The following is a 16,216-nucleotide window of genomic DNA, read 5'->3' on the forward strand; positions in this document are numbered from 1 at the left end:
ACATGAGTAGATCTATTTAAACTTGGAGAGTGGTCAGTTGGGATGAGCTATTACCAGCAGGAGAGTGAGTTTGTGTGTGTATGGGGGTGGTGGGTGAGAAAACCTGGATTTGTGCTGGAAATAGCCCACCTTGATTATCATGCACATTGTAGGGAGAGTGGTCACTTTGGATGAGCTATTACCAGCAGGATAGTGCGTTTGTGTGTGTGGTTTTTGGGAGGGGGGTGAGGGGGTGAGAGAACCTGGATTTGTGCAGGAAATGGCCCAACTTGATTATCATGCACATTGTGTAGAGAGTTGTCACTTTGGATGGGCTATTACCAGCAGGAGAGTGAGTTTGTGTGTGGGGGGGGTGGAGGGTGAGAAAACCTGGATTTGTGCTGGAAATGGCCCAACTTGATGATCACTTTAGATAAGCTATTACCAGCAGGACAGTGGGGTGGGAGGAGGTATTGTTTCATATTCTCTGTGTGTATATAAAGTCTGCTGCAGTTTCCACGGTATGCATCCGATGAAGTGAGCTGTAGCTCACGAAAGCTCATGCTCAAATAAATTGGTTAGTCTCTAAGGTGCCACAAGTACTCCTTTTCTTTTTGCGAATACAGACTAACACGGCTGGTACTCTGAAAATTGAAAAAATGGTCACCATCAAGCATGGTGTAAAATCAGTTCTCAAATTCATTCCACATCAAATCAGCCAACACTACACCCAAAAATAAAAGTTATGCTATAAATACTAACTGCAGTGAGCAAAAAAGAGGAGACACAGAAAAAAAGAGGTGAAGGGAGGAAGGTGTTAAGATGTCGCTGTTCAGGGTAGCACACATTACATAGCATCAGCATGTCTGAAGGCTTTGGGAGCGATTCTCCCCTTATACACCACTGTAGTGACATACAGGAGCCATGAATGACCTGCAGTTCCCTGGGGCAGAATTCCCCCAGCATAGGCATTATGTTGGGCTGCCATAAGCGACACTGTGCTGCCCCCTGCTGGAAGAGTTGGCCGAGGCTTAGGAGGAACCATGTCAGGTTAGCACTGAGCAGTAACAAGATTATGTGCAGCAGCCCAGCAGCAGCCCTTGGAGGGACCACACTGGCTCCAGAGCAGCACATAATCAGAAGAGCACAAGCTGGCTTAAAGCCACCTTTGCACCTCTTCCATGGGTTGCACCTTCTGTGCTGTATTTCCTGGAGGCGCAGCAGAGATGCTCAGACTTCACGTAGTTCAAGAAAGACTTCCAGGGGCCATGATACTGATCCATTTCATCTTGTGTCCTGATGACACTCACTCTTACATGGCTGCTTCTGTAAAAACTGCAAGGCTTTCCCTTCATACAGGAGGGAGTGATATTCCCTGGACCAGAGAATAATGTGATTGGCTAGCAAGAAGTTTCTTTTTCCCATTTTATTTCTCTCTTTAACTGTAGTTTGATCCCACAATACACAAGTCAACAATATGGCTCAGCATGCCACTTGTTTTTCTTAGCACATTATTCCTGATGGAGTAGGTTTCACTACAGGTCAAGACCACGACTGAGACTCAGGTTAGCCCTTATATCGGGGAGCTGAGGGTGGGCAGTAAGGAGCCCCCTTCCCTTGTACGGTTCCACAAGGGCCAGACAGCATAGCAGCCCTATGCTAGAGAGGGACTACTGTCTAATTACTCCCCCATGGACTCAGTACTGCAAGAGAGGCAGAAACTAGGTGGAGTCATTATGGTTCCACATTCCCTCCCCCTCATTACCTAGAGCTAGCCAGTAAAGGTGACCAGTTGTATGGTGGTTAGTATGCTGCACCTCAGAAGGGTGTCTCCATGTCCACACTACCTTGCTGTAGACAAACTCACTAGTGACAGCCCCCTTCACGGCTGGGCATGACATAGCAGGGTCTCCTCGTCTAATGCCCCCTGCTGACAGACACTGTGACTCAGCCCTCCAGCCAGGTCACTTGGGGGATGTCTACACAGAAACTAGACACCAGGCACATGGGGCATTTTCATTGCTCTGTAGACATCTGGGGTTGGGCTTGGGCCCAGGCTCTTGGACCCTGTGAGGTGGGAGTATCCCAGAGCTCAGGCCCAGCCTGAACCCAGAAGTCTGCATAGCAGTGAAACAATCCTGCAGCCCAAGCCCCGCGAGCCTGAGTCAGCTGGCATGGGCCAGCTGCTGGTTTTTCTTTGCTGTGCAGATATACCCTTGTAGTTCCACCCTACCCCCCAGACCAACAGAGTCCAACAGACAACATCAAGACCTTGCATCAGGTCTCTGGCCCCTGACTCTGGGACCAGTTGTCCTTACCCCCTTTCTTCAGGGTACCACACCACTCAGGATTCACCCTTATTTCAGGGCAGAGGCTCACAGGGTTCCCCCAGAGTCCTCCAACAAATCCCAAATTAAAAATATAAGTTTAAACCACTTCTGCCATGCACAGGCTCAAACTTTCATCCCTCTGTTCTGTTCCTCACTGGAATGACTCCCTGGAGCTCTGGGTCCTGCCCTTTTGTCAAGACTCATTGCCAGGGCTTGTTGCACCCCAGTAGCTTCCCAATCTTTCTCCTGCTCTTTTTGCCAGAGTTCTTTATTCAGGAGACAATCCCAGGGCAAATTCTGCCCTTTAGCTTCCTCTTCAACCCTGCCCATCTCGCTATTACCAAGAGAAGGACTGCAGACTTCTCTTCCTACACCCTCTTCTACTTTGAGCTTCCTCTCTTTATAGAAACCACCCAGCTCCTCCGCCATCTGGAACTCATTTTTTAATTGTGCCCCCTCTAAGTTTCCATATGCAACCAGGTGCCTTGGTTGAGCTCTCCCTCTGTTTCCAAACCACTGTACGGTATATACTCCATCACACTTACATACTGGGGTCCTTCAGGAGGCATGTGGCCTGGTTTTGCACAGCTTTCAATGCAGAGCTGTACCTAAATGGCCCAGTCCCTTTCTGTGACAGCAGATGTTCTTGAGTGACTTATGAGTACACGTGTACATTAGTATCTCTACATTAGCAGTACCAACTGGAACTTGTATATTTTAGTTTACATACTAGCTCCAGATTCCAATATAGCCAATTGATTGGTTTTAAGTAGTCAACGGTATAGTCAACTAAGCATCAAAAAGCATGTTAGGCCTCCAAAATCATGAGATTTTAAAAAATAAAAAGCACCCAATATATATTATTTGCCTTCTGGTTTCTGAGCCCTTAGGATACACTCAGATCACATTTTCAAGCTTTTCTCCACGACCATGAGAGCTAGTTTCCTTTTTTTTTTCAAATGAATATTGAGATTCTCTCCGAACCGTTTACCTCCAGAAGCTGAAGAAGCTTCAAGAAAAACACCAAATCTAGCAAGACGCACCAAAAAATCATGTGTTGGCAACACAGAATCAACATCAATCTCGCATATCTAAATATCTTATAATCTGAGGGCAGTAAATAGCTCCATTTCTTTTCAGAGTAAGAAAAAATTAATTCATATTCCCATTCCAACCTTGACTATGATGGCTTGCACATCACAATCTGATATATAGCCATTTCTAGCTGTCTATTTTAAGGTTTTTTTATAGTTCCAATCACTGTAGTATCTTACTGTTGCTTAGTAATGAAGCCTCATGAGGTCTGTCTGACACATTTTAAAATACCCTGTTCTGTCTCCTGTGGAAAGAGAAGGCTAGAATCTAAGAAAATTCTTTTTAGCTAGAAAATATTGCCTTTAGTATAGAGCCATATTTTTCTTTTAATTTTGGGAAGGACAAAAATTACGATCCTTTTAGTAGGCTTGAAATTAGAAAATGCCCATTTTGTAACTATGTGCTGCCCCCATTCTTGTTTCTCATGGACAAACACATGGCTAAGAATTTGCTCGCAAGATTAGTTTCAGCATCCTGTACAGCTTACATCACACCATCCAGAAAAGTCTCACGATGGACTTTTTCCACTTTTTAGTTGCTAGCCTCTCTCCTGCATGTCACTTAGCTATTCAAATCACCATGCTCAATTTAAATTATTTATCCAGACCCTATGTTAGTTTAAAGGCCAAATGATCAATCTGAATTTAAATAATTTCAAACCCCTTGTGAATCCACAATTCCCACTACAGTTCAATGTGAAGATCCTGTTTTGTAAATCAGCATACTGTTTAAAAATATTCATTTTAGGCAATCATTCCATAGCTATGTGGATATAATTTTTTTCACACTAGTTAAATTACAGTTCTATTTTGAAAACTGACTGTATGAAACAATGCAGCTTCTCCCCAACAGACCTGCTCTGTCTGTATTCAGGACCACATCTGCTTAGTTTTTATACAAAACTGCGTTGTTACTACTTTTCTTTCTCCTTTTAGCACTTAGTGAAGTGTGAGCTGGATTGTATTCTGGCTCACATATGAGCAACAAAAATTTTAAGTAAAAGTTTCAATTGCAGAGCTAAATTTTGCCCTCCGTTGCACAGGCACTACCAAGTACAGATTCCTTATTTATAACCAGTGTTGATGCACAAATCAGGAAGAGCACAGTTTGATTCCTGGCCCCTAGGCTGAGTTTTCACCAGTTAGTAACAGCATCTTTTTAGATGCAAACAAATATATTTGGTACAGAAGTTTTCAAAAGACAATAAACCTGGAACTCAGCAATTCTATTTTAACAATCTCTTTTAAGTAAAGTCAGGAGACATGCATAAGCACACAAAAAACAGATCAATTAACTGGGGTGTCATTACCCTTTTTAAAGCACAAATTGACAAAGAAGATTCAGGTTCAGACGCTCTGTTAAGTCTATCTCTTGGCTCTCTGATTAACAGAACCCAGATTGGCCTCAACAAAATTCCTTAACACCATGTTTAACTTATGTCTAAGTGAAATTTATTTTTGATCTGTGCAGTTCAAATTCCATATTCTAAAAACAAGTGAAGCCCAATTCCATAAGGCAAATATTTCAACCTTTAAAATTATATCCCCAAATCTTACCCAAAAAAAGACATCAAAATTAAAATATTTTGGATTGCATGACAGATAAAATCCTTTATAATTAAAATAATCCCATCTGTGTAATCTGATAATTTATTATCATCTTTACTAATTAATGGGCCTGGGATCTCTACAGTAGGGATAGGGATTAGCAGCAGTTCCAAGATTAAGCACTCTAATGGTACCATGGTGTAATCTATATACCATAGTGCCAAACACAGTATGAGAATGTAGCTAGACAGACAAAACAAACAAAATAGAAAAGTGAAGGTAGCTTTCTTTGGAACATCTTTCTTTATTTCTTCAACCAGTTATTAATGGTTTGAGAGTAATTTTTTTACTAAATTTAAGGCCAAATTTAGTCCAGATTTGTGGGATATTTTACACCACATTTTAGAATTTGGTAGCATCTAGCAATGCAGCAGCTACTGGATCCAATAGATCTTTAGCTTTCCATAAATTATGCAAAATTCTTCTTAAATTATTTTATATCTTATCACCTGGGTATAAAACATAATCGTCATGGGTGAGCTGTACAGGTAATTATTATTTTTAATTGAGTGTTGATTTAAGGTCAGATCCTGCAAATGATCCACATACACAAAACTCCCACTGACTTGCAGATTTGGCCTAAATCATCCTCATCTGGGTATTTTAAGTGCAGCGGCCATGAAACTCTAAAAGTCTGGACTTGAGTCTGTATTTTCCAAAAAGAACAGGAGTACTTGTGGCACCTTAGAGACTAACACATTTATTTGAGCATAAGCTTTCATGGGCTAAAACCCACTTCATCGGATGCAGTGGAAAATACAGTAGGAAGATATATATACACAGAGCACATGAAAAATGGGTGTTGCCATACACACTATAACGAGAGTGATTTATTAAGGTGAGTTATTATCAGCAGGAGAAAAAAACCTTTTGTAGTGATAATCAGGATGGCCTATTTCCAACAGTTGACAAGGTGTGAGTATATATATCTTCCTACTGTATTTTCCACTGCATACATCCGATGAAGTTTTAGCCCACGAAAGCTTATGCGCAAATAAATTTGTTAATCTCTAAGGTGCCACAAGTACTCCTCGTTCTTTTTGCTGATGCAGACTAACACGGCTACCACTCTGAAACCTGTATTTTCCAAGTGACTGTACTGTTGAGAATACCTATCCACAGCCAACACACAGGGGTGGTTCAGCCCATTGATCTTAGGAGAGCCACTGTAGCCCAGGGATACCCTGCATCTCTGCACTGCTTCCTGTTTTCCCTTTCCCACCTTCTATAACACCATGGCTCTAGCAGGAGTCATGCTCCCATGGACTTCCTTTCCAGCAATTTCCCATCTATCAGATGAGGTTCGGAGTAGGTGGTAGGGAGAGTGGGTAGATAACACTGACTAGATCAGAATATCACTCACTCATTAACAGCTGAGTAGGAGGGACAATACTGTGGCAAGCAGACAACCCCACCAGCAGATCCCAATCCTCAGAGCACATAGAAAGTGGCTCCAAGGAACATGCTGGGGAGCTGGCGTTGTAAACTGGTGGGCTGTTTCACCAGCCTGGGAGGGGAAGCAAATGCCACACCCGTGTCCTTTTAAGGCCTGGCCTCAGGTCACAATTTATTTGTTTGACCATGAAAAACATAAATAAAATAAAGCATCTCCACTAACTAATACTGGCTACTGTGCCAAAGGCTTTTCCTTTGCCTGTACCAGCCAGGAAAAACAGGACACACTCAAGCTTTAGGGCTGAGCTTCCACTTCCTTATATACATATTCCTTATGTGATAGGCAGGGATTCTTTTAGCCTTTTCAGGCTAGTGCTTTGCCTTGTTACAGACACTTTCTCATACTTTCTTATAGCATTATTCATAACCCCCCGAGGTTCAAATATCATGAGTCAGACCCCCAAAATAATGAGATTCCCCCTGCCCCCAATCATAAGACTTTTAAAAAATATTATAGTGGGGTTTTGGGTCTGTTTGATTTTTGAACTCCCCCTGCCCCTCCCCAGTGTGTGTGTTTGTGACAATTAGTGTTGCCATCACACCCAAATGCACTAGGAAAGGTGATTTTGGTCCACACTGAAGGTGCTTCTGTCTCCACATCTGTCCACCCCTTGCCCAGCAAATAATTCTCCCTCCCCCACACCTCCAAATCAATCCTGTCCCCCCAGCCCCTGCATCAGTTCTGCCCATCCTCCCACACCTACATCTGCCCAGCCCCCGATCAATTCTGCCCCCGCATCAGTTCTGCCCCTGTCTCACCTCTGCTCCTCCTGCGCTGTTCAACCCCCCCCCTCACCGCCAGGATGGGGGGAGTGCTCCAGGAGGGTCCCCTCTCCCTCTTTGAGGCTGGAGGGGGGGGCATCTCTCAGTGCTCTTCACTCCCACTCCCCGTGTCCAAGCCCAGGCCAAGTATTGCAGGGGAGGAGTGGAGTCACCCTAAACTGCTGGGCTTTTAGCTCCCTCCTCCTCCATCACCTCCTGTGAAAATGGTGTGGGGCTCCTGAGGGGATGGGCAGAGAGCACTGCCTACTTCCTGCAGCAGCCCTGATTGGCTGCTCTATCCCAGGAAGCAGGCAAGTGGGGCAGGCAGCCCATCAAAGGGTGCGGGGTGGGAGGTGCTGAAATTCACAAGAGGGCTAGAGCTTCTTGTGTCATTGCCAGATAGGCTCCAGCCCCAGCCAACATCCTGTTGCACACACAAAAACCCATGAGAGTTAGAAACACTGTCCTACCTTCACCAGGCTGTGGATGCTCCCCTCTACTCATGGAAATGAATGAGTGTGTTTGGCCTTTTATAAGACTCTTGCCATCCACATTAAGAGACAAAAAAAGAGAGAGGAGAACTCCATTGTTTTTGAATTTCTTGGAGTGTTTATTAGTTTTGAAAAACTAAGGCATGGCTCATTGGCCAGGAGTTACCAGCAGAAATTATTTCACTTCATTGTTTGGTAGATGATAAACCAGAATATTCTCGAGCCTTTTATAAAATGCTCATTGGAAGCATCTGTCAGTTAGCACTCACTCATTTTTTAGGTTTCAGAGTAACAGCCGTGTTAGTCTGTATTCGCAAAAAGAAAAGGAGTACTTGTGGCACCTTAGAGACTAACCAATTTATTTGAGCATGAGCTCAAGGTAGCTCACGAAAGCTCATGCTCAAATAAATTGGTTAGTCTCTAAGGTGCCACAAGTACTCCTTTTCTTTTTACTCATTTTTTAAGCTTTTAATAGTTTCAAACACTTCTCTGTTTTTATATTATTGTCCCAAACTCTACATTCTTTCTTTTTTGTTGGTAGTGTGTGCTTAGATGAGGAGCAGGGAGGATTCAAACAGGGTTTCCTACTTTAGGAAATCAGAAATATTCTGCTAAAGAATAGCAAATTAATCATCTGAGTTCTGAGAGAAAGAAAATTTCCTAAATAGAGATAAATGTTGCATATTCCCAAGTGGTTTATTGGCCTTGTATCTGAATCTGCTTTGAATGAAACGAGACACATTTTGGGCCATCATATGTGCCACATTTTGTCTGCAGATACACATGTACCTCCTTCAAGTTTCCCAGCCTCTCTTTCATTTCACTTCACCATCAGTGATATCCTGACAGAGTGTTAACAAAAATTGTCCACCTTACTCTACTCTGCCCCATTTTCCTGTGGGTGGAGGAGGAAGCATAGAAGAGGCTGGACCAAGATCAATCATTTATCTCTCAAATAGAAAGGCTTTCTCATAACCACACACAAGATGGGTTTAAGTTCTGTGGCACTCTGGCAGAGCAGATTGGAAACCTTATGGAACCTTATTTTAAATAGAAAAACAGATTGTTGTGGAATTCATTATGATAATCAGTATGTTATCACCTGCCTTATCTTGATATTCCATTGATTTTATTCTAGGCTATCCCACACCACCACTTTTCAATCTGACATTGCATAATTGCATTGCATACATTGTCAAGGAGGAGGTCAGAGGTTATGCCAGTTGGGTGGGGGTAATTGGAGTTTCTGGCACCTACGAAAGAGTGGGAGGCAATCTGTGATTGTGGGACAAGCACATATTAACTGGATGTATCTGCTAAAATGACCAGAAGTGATATCATCAACAGTGTTGATGCCTCATTGGGATGCATGAGGTATTTCACACCTCTCAGAGCTATTTCTTATAGACTGCTCACAGATTCAAGCAGTCACTGTATCTACATAAGAACAAAAGAACGGCATACTGGGTCAGACCAAAGGTTCTGGCAAACAAAGGCTAGGGACACCATCCCTGCCCATCCTAGCTAATAGCCATTGATGGACCTACCCTCCATGAATCTATCTAGCTCCGTTTTGAACCCCGTTATAGTACTGGCCTTCATAATATTCTCTGGCAAAAAGTTCCACAGGTTGACTGTGCATTGTGTGAAGAAATAGTTCCTTTTGTTTGTTTTAAACCTGCTGCCTATTAATTTATTTTGGAGACACCTAGTTCTTGTGTTATGAGGAGTAGATAACACTTCCTTATTTACTTTCTCCACACCAGTCATGATTTTATAGACCTCGATCATATCCCCCCTTCGGCATCTCTTTTCCAAGATGAAAAATCCCAATTTTATTAATCTCTTCTCATAAGGAAGTTGTTCTGTACGCCTAATCATTTTTGTTGCCCTTTTCTATACTTTTCCAATTCCAATATATCTTTTTTGAGATGGAGCAACCACATCTGCATACCATATTCAAGATGTGGGGAACCATGGATTTATACAGAGGCAATATGATCTTTTCTGTTTTATAATCTATCCCTTTCTTAAAGATTCCCAACATTTTGTTTGCTTTTTTGACGGCCACTGCACATTAAGTGGATGTTTTCAGAGAACTATCCACAATGACTCCAAGATCTCTCTTGAGTTGTAACAGCTAATTTAGACCCCATCATTTTATATGGATAGTTGGGATTATGTTTTCTAGTGTCCATTACTTTGCATTTATCACCATTGAATTTCGTCTGCCATTTTGTTGCCCAGTCACCCGGTTTTGTGAGATCCCTCTGTAGCTCTTCATAGTCTGTTTTGGACTTAACTATCTTGAGTGGTTTGTATCATCTGCAAATTTTACCACCTCACCATTTACCCCTTTTTCCAGATTGTTAATGAATATGTTGAATAGTACTGGTCCCAGTACAGACCCCTGGGGGACACCACTATTTATCTCTCTCCATTCTGAAAACTGACCATTTATTCCTACCCTTTGTTTCCTAACTTTTAACTAGTTCCCGATCCAGGAGAGGACCTTCCCTCTTATTCCATGACAACTTACTTTGCTTAAGAGCCTCTGGTGAGGAACGTTGTCAAAGGCCTTCTGAAAATCTAAGTACACTATATCCACTGGATCACCCTTGTCCACAGGCTTGTTGACCTCTCAAAAAATTCTAGTAGATTTGTGAGTCATGATTTCCCTTTACAAAAAACATGTTGACTCTTCCACAACAAATTATGCTAATATGTATGTCTGACAATTCTGTTCTTTACTATAGTTTCAACCAGTTTGCCCAGTACTGAAGTCAGGCTTAGAGGCCTGTAATTGCTGGGATCACCACTAACCCTTTTTAAAAATTGGCATCGCATTAGCTATCCTCCAGTCATTTGGTACAGAAGCTGATTTAAATGATAGGTTACAAACCAGTTAGTAGTTCTGCAATTTCACATTTGAGTTCCTTCAGAACTCTTGGGTGAATACCATCTGGTCCTGGTGACTTATTACTGTTTAATTTATCAATTTGTTCCAAAATCTCCTCTAATGATACCTCAATCTGAGACAGTTCCTCAGATTTGTTACCTAAAAAGAATGGCTCAGGTTTGAGAATCTCCCTCACATTCTCAGCTGTGAAGACCGATGCAAAGAATTCATTTAGTTTCTTTGCAATAGCCTTATTGTCCTTGACTGCTCCTTTAGCATCTCAATTGTCCAGTGGCCCCACTGGTTGTTTACAAGGCTTCCTGTTTCTGATGTACTAAAAAAAAATTTTTGCTGTTACTTTTTGCGTCTTCGGCTAGCTGTTCTTCAAATTCTTTTTTAGCCTTCCTAAATATATTTTTACACTTCCTTGCCAGAGCTTATGCTCCTTTCTATTTTCCTCACTAAGATTTAACTTGCACTTTTTAAATGATGCTTTTTTGTCTCTCACTGCTTCTTTTACTTTGTTGTTTAGCCATGGTGGCACTTTTTTGGTTCTCTCTGTTTTTTTAAATTAAGGCTATCCATTTACGTTGAGCCTCTATTATGGCGTCTTTAAAAAGTTTAAAAAGTTTCCATGCAGCTTGCAGGGATTTCACTTTTGGTTTGTATTTTGTTTTTCCTGAAAACTGATACTGAGTGTGTTGATAGCATAGAACAGAGATGGTAAACTCAAGTGGAGGAAGGGAATAAAAATTTTGTAGGGAAGAGGTAGTGAGATAAATTACCCTAGGCCTTTTTACTAAAAAAAGAAAAGCAAGCCCTGACACTTTGAGTAGTTTGGGGCATTGCAAAGGTAAAAAAGAAAAGAAAAGATTGACCTTCATATATTTTTTGTGAGCTCCCAGGTGAAATCATCCATAATAGGGATGATTTAGCAGTATTTATAGAGGGAGTGATTTCTCTGGAGGTCAGGAAATCACCCAAACCTTTATTTAGTTTGGTGGCAATATCTTAACAAAGCTGTTAAGAGCTTGGAAAGCCTCCAGCACACTGCAGCTTCCTCTTTGCTGCTTTGCACCGAAGAGCAGCCATCTGTATTTAAGAACACAAGACTTTTGCATACAATTTCTGCTGATCCGCTATCATAGTTCCCTGACTAACAGCACCTCTGGGCTCATCAAGTGGACCCTGTATTGCTAGAGGTTTCATCAAATGACACAATCTTTAATTAAAAAGCAATCTTTATTTCCTGGAGACTCCAGGACAATCCTGGAGGGTTAGCAACCTTACCCCTGCCCCACTCAGGTCCTAGGCCTGGAGACATCACCTCTGTCAGGATGGAGACGTATGATTCCTCCACTCTCAGAGCTGGCCCAAGCTGCAGTCTGATGTACATCCACTGTCTTTACCTCAGCAGGCCTGACAATTCTGTTCCTTCCAGGAGCAATGACAGTGGTAACCAGTGACCGGACTGCCATCTTAAAGCAAAGTATTATTTATTGAAACAAAAAGCATTTAAGAGAAAATAGATTTTAAAATAATACTAAAGGAGTCCGTAGCAGGCCTGCCTTTCCCCAAGAGTTGCCAGCTCCTTCAAACTCCTTCCACGGAGGCGCTATCTGAGTTAGGGTTGCCAACTTTCTAATCCCACAAAACCAAACACCATAGCCCTGCCCCTACCCTGAGGCCACTCCCCTGCCCCACCCCTTCCCCAAGGCCCTACCCCCCTGCTCACTACATTCCCCTTTCCTCGCTGGCTCACTCTCTCCCACCCTCACTAACTTTCACTGGGCTGGGGCAGGGGATTGGGGTGCAGGAGGGGGTTCTAACTGGAGGTGCAGACTCTGGGGTGGGGCCAGAAATGAGGGGTTCAGGGTGCGGGAAGGGGCTCTGGGCTGGGGCATGGGTACGGGCTCCAGCTGGGGGTGCGGGCTCTAGGGTGGGCCTAGGGATGACGGGTTCAGGGTGTGGGAGGGGGCTGCAGTTTGAGGCAGGGGGCTGGGGTGCAGGGGGGATGAGGGCTCATTCTGGGGGGTCCAGGCTCTGGGTTCAGGCCAGGAATGAGGGGTTTGGGGTGCAGATCGGGGCTCCAGGATGGGGAGTGGGGCAGAGGGGTTCAGGGCATGGGAGGGGGTGCAGATTGAGGCAGAGGGTTGGGGTGCAGGGGGGGTGAGGGCTCCATCTGGAGGTGCAGGCTCTGGGGGTGGGTTTGGGGTGTGGGAGGGGGCTCTGGGTTTGTGGGGACTTAAGACTGGGGCAGGGGGTTGGGGCTCAGGGTTTGGTCAGCAGCACAGCAGGAGGGTTAAGGCAGGCTTCCTGCCTGTCCTGGCACCGTGACCCACGCTGTGGCCCAGAAGTGGCAGCAGTTGGTCCAGCTCCTAAGCGGAGGCATGGCAGACAGCTCTGCATGTGTCGCTACTCTCGCCTGCAGGCACCACCCCCGCAGCTCCCATTGGCCGTGGTTCCCAACCTAGGAGCTGGACCTGATGGCCACTTCAGGGCACAGCACAGAGCCAGGACAGGTAGGCACTAGCTTGCCTTAGCCCTGAAGCACTGCCAACTGGACTTTTAATGGCCCGGTCAGCGGTGCTGACTGGAGCTGCCAGGGTCCCTTTTCGACTGAGTGTTCGGGTTGAAAACTGGACACCTGGTCACCCTAATCTGAGTCAGTTGAGAAGCTTTTAACAGCTGACCCCCTTTCTTCTCCTGAGAATGTTTTTTTAACTCTTCAGCATCCTTTTTGATTTCATAGTTTCATAGAGTTTAAGGCCACCACTAGATCACTTAGTATGACTTGTTTTATATCACAAGCCATTCCATTTCACCCAGATACTCTATATTAAGTTCAGAATTTAGTTAGACTAAACTGTTGTGTGCCAGATGCAGAGAACAGGATGTAACCAATGCCCAAGGCCCCAGCAATGGCAAGGAATTGATTAGGTGAGATATGTCTAGATCAGTGGTTCCCAGACTTGTTCCACTGCTTGCGCAGGGAAAGCCCCTGTTGGTCTGGGCCGGTTTGTTTACCTGCCACGTCCACAGGTTCAGCCGATTGCAGCTCCCAGTCACCGCGGTTCGCTGCTCCAGACCAATGGGAGCTGCTGGAAGTGGCGCGGGCTTAGGGATATACTGGCCACTGCTTCCAGCAGCTCCCATTGGCCTGGAGCAGCGAACCTCAGCCACTGGGAACCACGATCAGCCAAACCTGCAGACTCAGCAGGTAAACAAACCGGCCCGGCCCACCAGGGCCTTTCCCTGCACAAGCAGTGGAACAAGTTTGGGAACCACTCGTCTAGAGTATCGCAGCAGGTGAACCATGGTCCATGCTGCAGAGGAAGTCAAAACGCCCCAAGGTCTTTGCCAATCTGACCTGTGGGAAAAATTCTTTTTGACCCAAATCTGATGAGTTTGATCCTGAGCATGTGAGCAAGTCGGGTGAGCCAGGCATATAAGAAGGAGGATTCTCTGTACCACCTCAGAGCACTCATCTGCCCTGTCTGGTTTCCCATCTCCAGCTGTGGCCAATCTCTGATGCTTCAGAGGAAGGTGGAAAATAAAACCCAAACAAACCCAGAACTCATCTGGCCAATTGTGCACTGCGGGAACATAATCCTTCCTGACCCTGGAAACCCTGAAACATGAGATTTGGTTATATTCACTGTCTTAGTGCAAAGCTGAAAGTGTTCTGAGAATGTTGAGGGCAATAGAGGCACTCCTATTCTCCCCATGTTCCATGAAGGAAGGGGGAATTCATAGAACCAGAACTTTCTAGGCCACAAGGGACCACCATGACCACCCAGCCTGATCTCCCCACTGCCTCCCGCTGACAGAGGCTGCAGAACTTCGCCCAGAAGCCAGATGAAAGTATGTGTTACGAAATATGTCATGTCTTAAAGACTCCAAGTGATGGTGAGTCCAGCCCCTCCCCTGGTAAGCTGTTTCAATATTTAATTACCCTCACCACTAGGAAATCATGCGTTATTTCAAGGTTGAATTTGTCTAACTTTAACTTCCAGACAAAATCTTGTTAGGCCCTTCTCAGCAAAGCTGAAAATCCCCCACTCTCAGATCATTGTCCATGTGTGAGTACCTGTGCACAGTGATCAAAACACTTTTCAACCTTCTCTTCAATAAGTTCAGCTCCTTAAGCCTCACATTAGAAGCTTTGTTTTCTAGGCCCTGGACCATTCTTACAGCCCTTCTTGGAACTCTCTTTAGTATTTCCACAACCATAGTAATAATAATAATAAAACCACCTAGCTCTTATATAGCACTTTTTCCATCACTAGATCTCCAGGCACTTCACAAAGGAGGTCACTATCGTTATCCCCATTTTACTGATGGGGAAACTGAGCAAGGTGAAGTGACTTGCATAAGGTCACCCCACAGGCCAGTGACAGATCTGGAAATAGAACCCAGATCTCCTCAGTCCCAGTCCAGTGCTCTGTCTACTAGGCTACACTGCCTCCCTCTAAACAAGAGTAGGGTGCACCGTTCCCGGAGGCACTGCCATACCAGGCTGATGTGTGGAGTGGATGGAGCAAGCTGCTAGCCCATATTCTTGAATTGTGGACCCCAGAACGGGATATAGTATTCCAGTAGCAGTCTCACCAATGCTGTGTATGAGTCAAGATCCCTTCCCTACTTCTATTTGATATTCCCCTTTTTGCCACACTATTGCATGGAGAGCTCATGCTCAGGTGATTATGAACAATGATCCCTAAGTCCTTCTCTGAGTCCCTGCTTTCCAAGACAGGCTACCAGCTTTAGAAAAACAAGGCTTGAAACTTGTTGAAGATGGGATACAGGATCCTTGAAGCTAACACCACCTGTTTTCCCTTTTATCTTTCAAATGTGTGCTTGGATGTTCTTAAATCTGAGAATCTATTGTGCTGCAACCCTGCACAGACCCTATTCTTACATTATTACACAGCATTTCCATGTCTGTCACACCTGCATTTTGCGCTCTCTTTGCAAGGAAATTGATGTCCTGGTCATTAGTTTTTCCAGAGGATTTGGTAAAACAGTCTCTGGCTCCTTGCAACCTCATTGCCACCGCTAAACATTCAAAAATCATAAGACAGGCACCCCCAAAATAAAGAGCTTTTCTTAAAAAAACACAGCTTTTTTAAAAATTTGCCTCCTGCTTTTTAAGACTATAGGGCTGTTGTTTTCAAGCTTTCCTTTGCAACCACAGGGGCTTGAAACTTTTTTTTAAATGTGAAAGCTGAGGTTCTCATAGAGTAACATGATCCAGGCACTGAGGCTTGAAGAAAAATAGTAAATATTGTGAGATTCACAATAAGTTCATGTGAGTTGGCAACTCTGCCACTACCTTTGATTCCTAGGGCCTCCAGCTAAAAAATAGTAGGCAGAACTCACATCAAACACACACTTGCACGCGCACAATTCAACCCTCTCCACACATGCAGACACATCAGCCTCCCCCTCCCACATGTGCACACACTCTCACCAACCCCAGCCAGGCATATAAACCAGCCAGCACACCCCCACACCACTCCATGCACATTTCACTCTTCCAGTCAAAATCTCCCTGAAATCAAATGGGCTGAAAGGATTATATTTGTAACTCCAATG

General features: G+C 44.2%; 1 protein-coding gene across 1 annotated transcript in view; it reads left to right on the forward strand.

Annotated features, from left to right (window-relative positions):
* Positions 1-16,216, forward strand: part of GABRA5 (gamma-aminobutyric acid type A receptor subunit alpha5) — a 79,587-nt gene that overhangs the window by 46,666 nt on the left and 16,705 nt on the right. The gene's annotated exons all lie outside the window — the stretch shown is intronic.

Source organism: Eretmochelys imbricata, chromosome 1 (genome assembly GCF_965152235.1).
Source record: "Eretmochelys imbricata isolate rEreImb1 chromosome 1, rEreImb1.hap1, whole genome shotgun sequence".
Lineage (NCBI taxonomy): Eukaryota > Metazoa > Chordata > Testudines > Cheloniidae > Eretmochelys > Eretmochelys imbricata.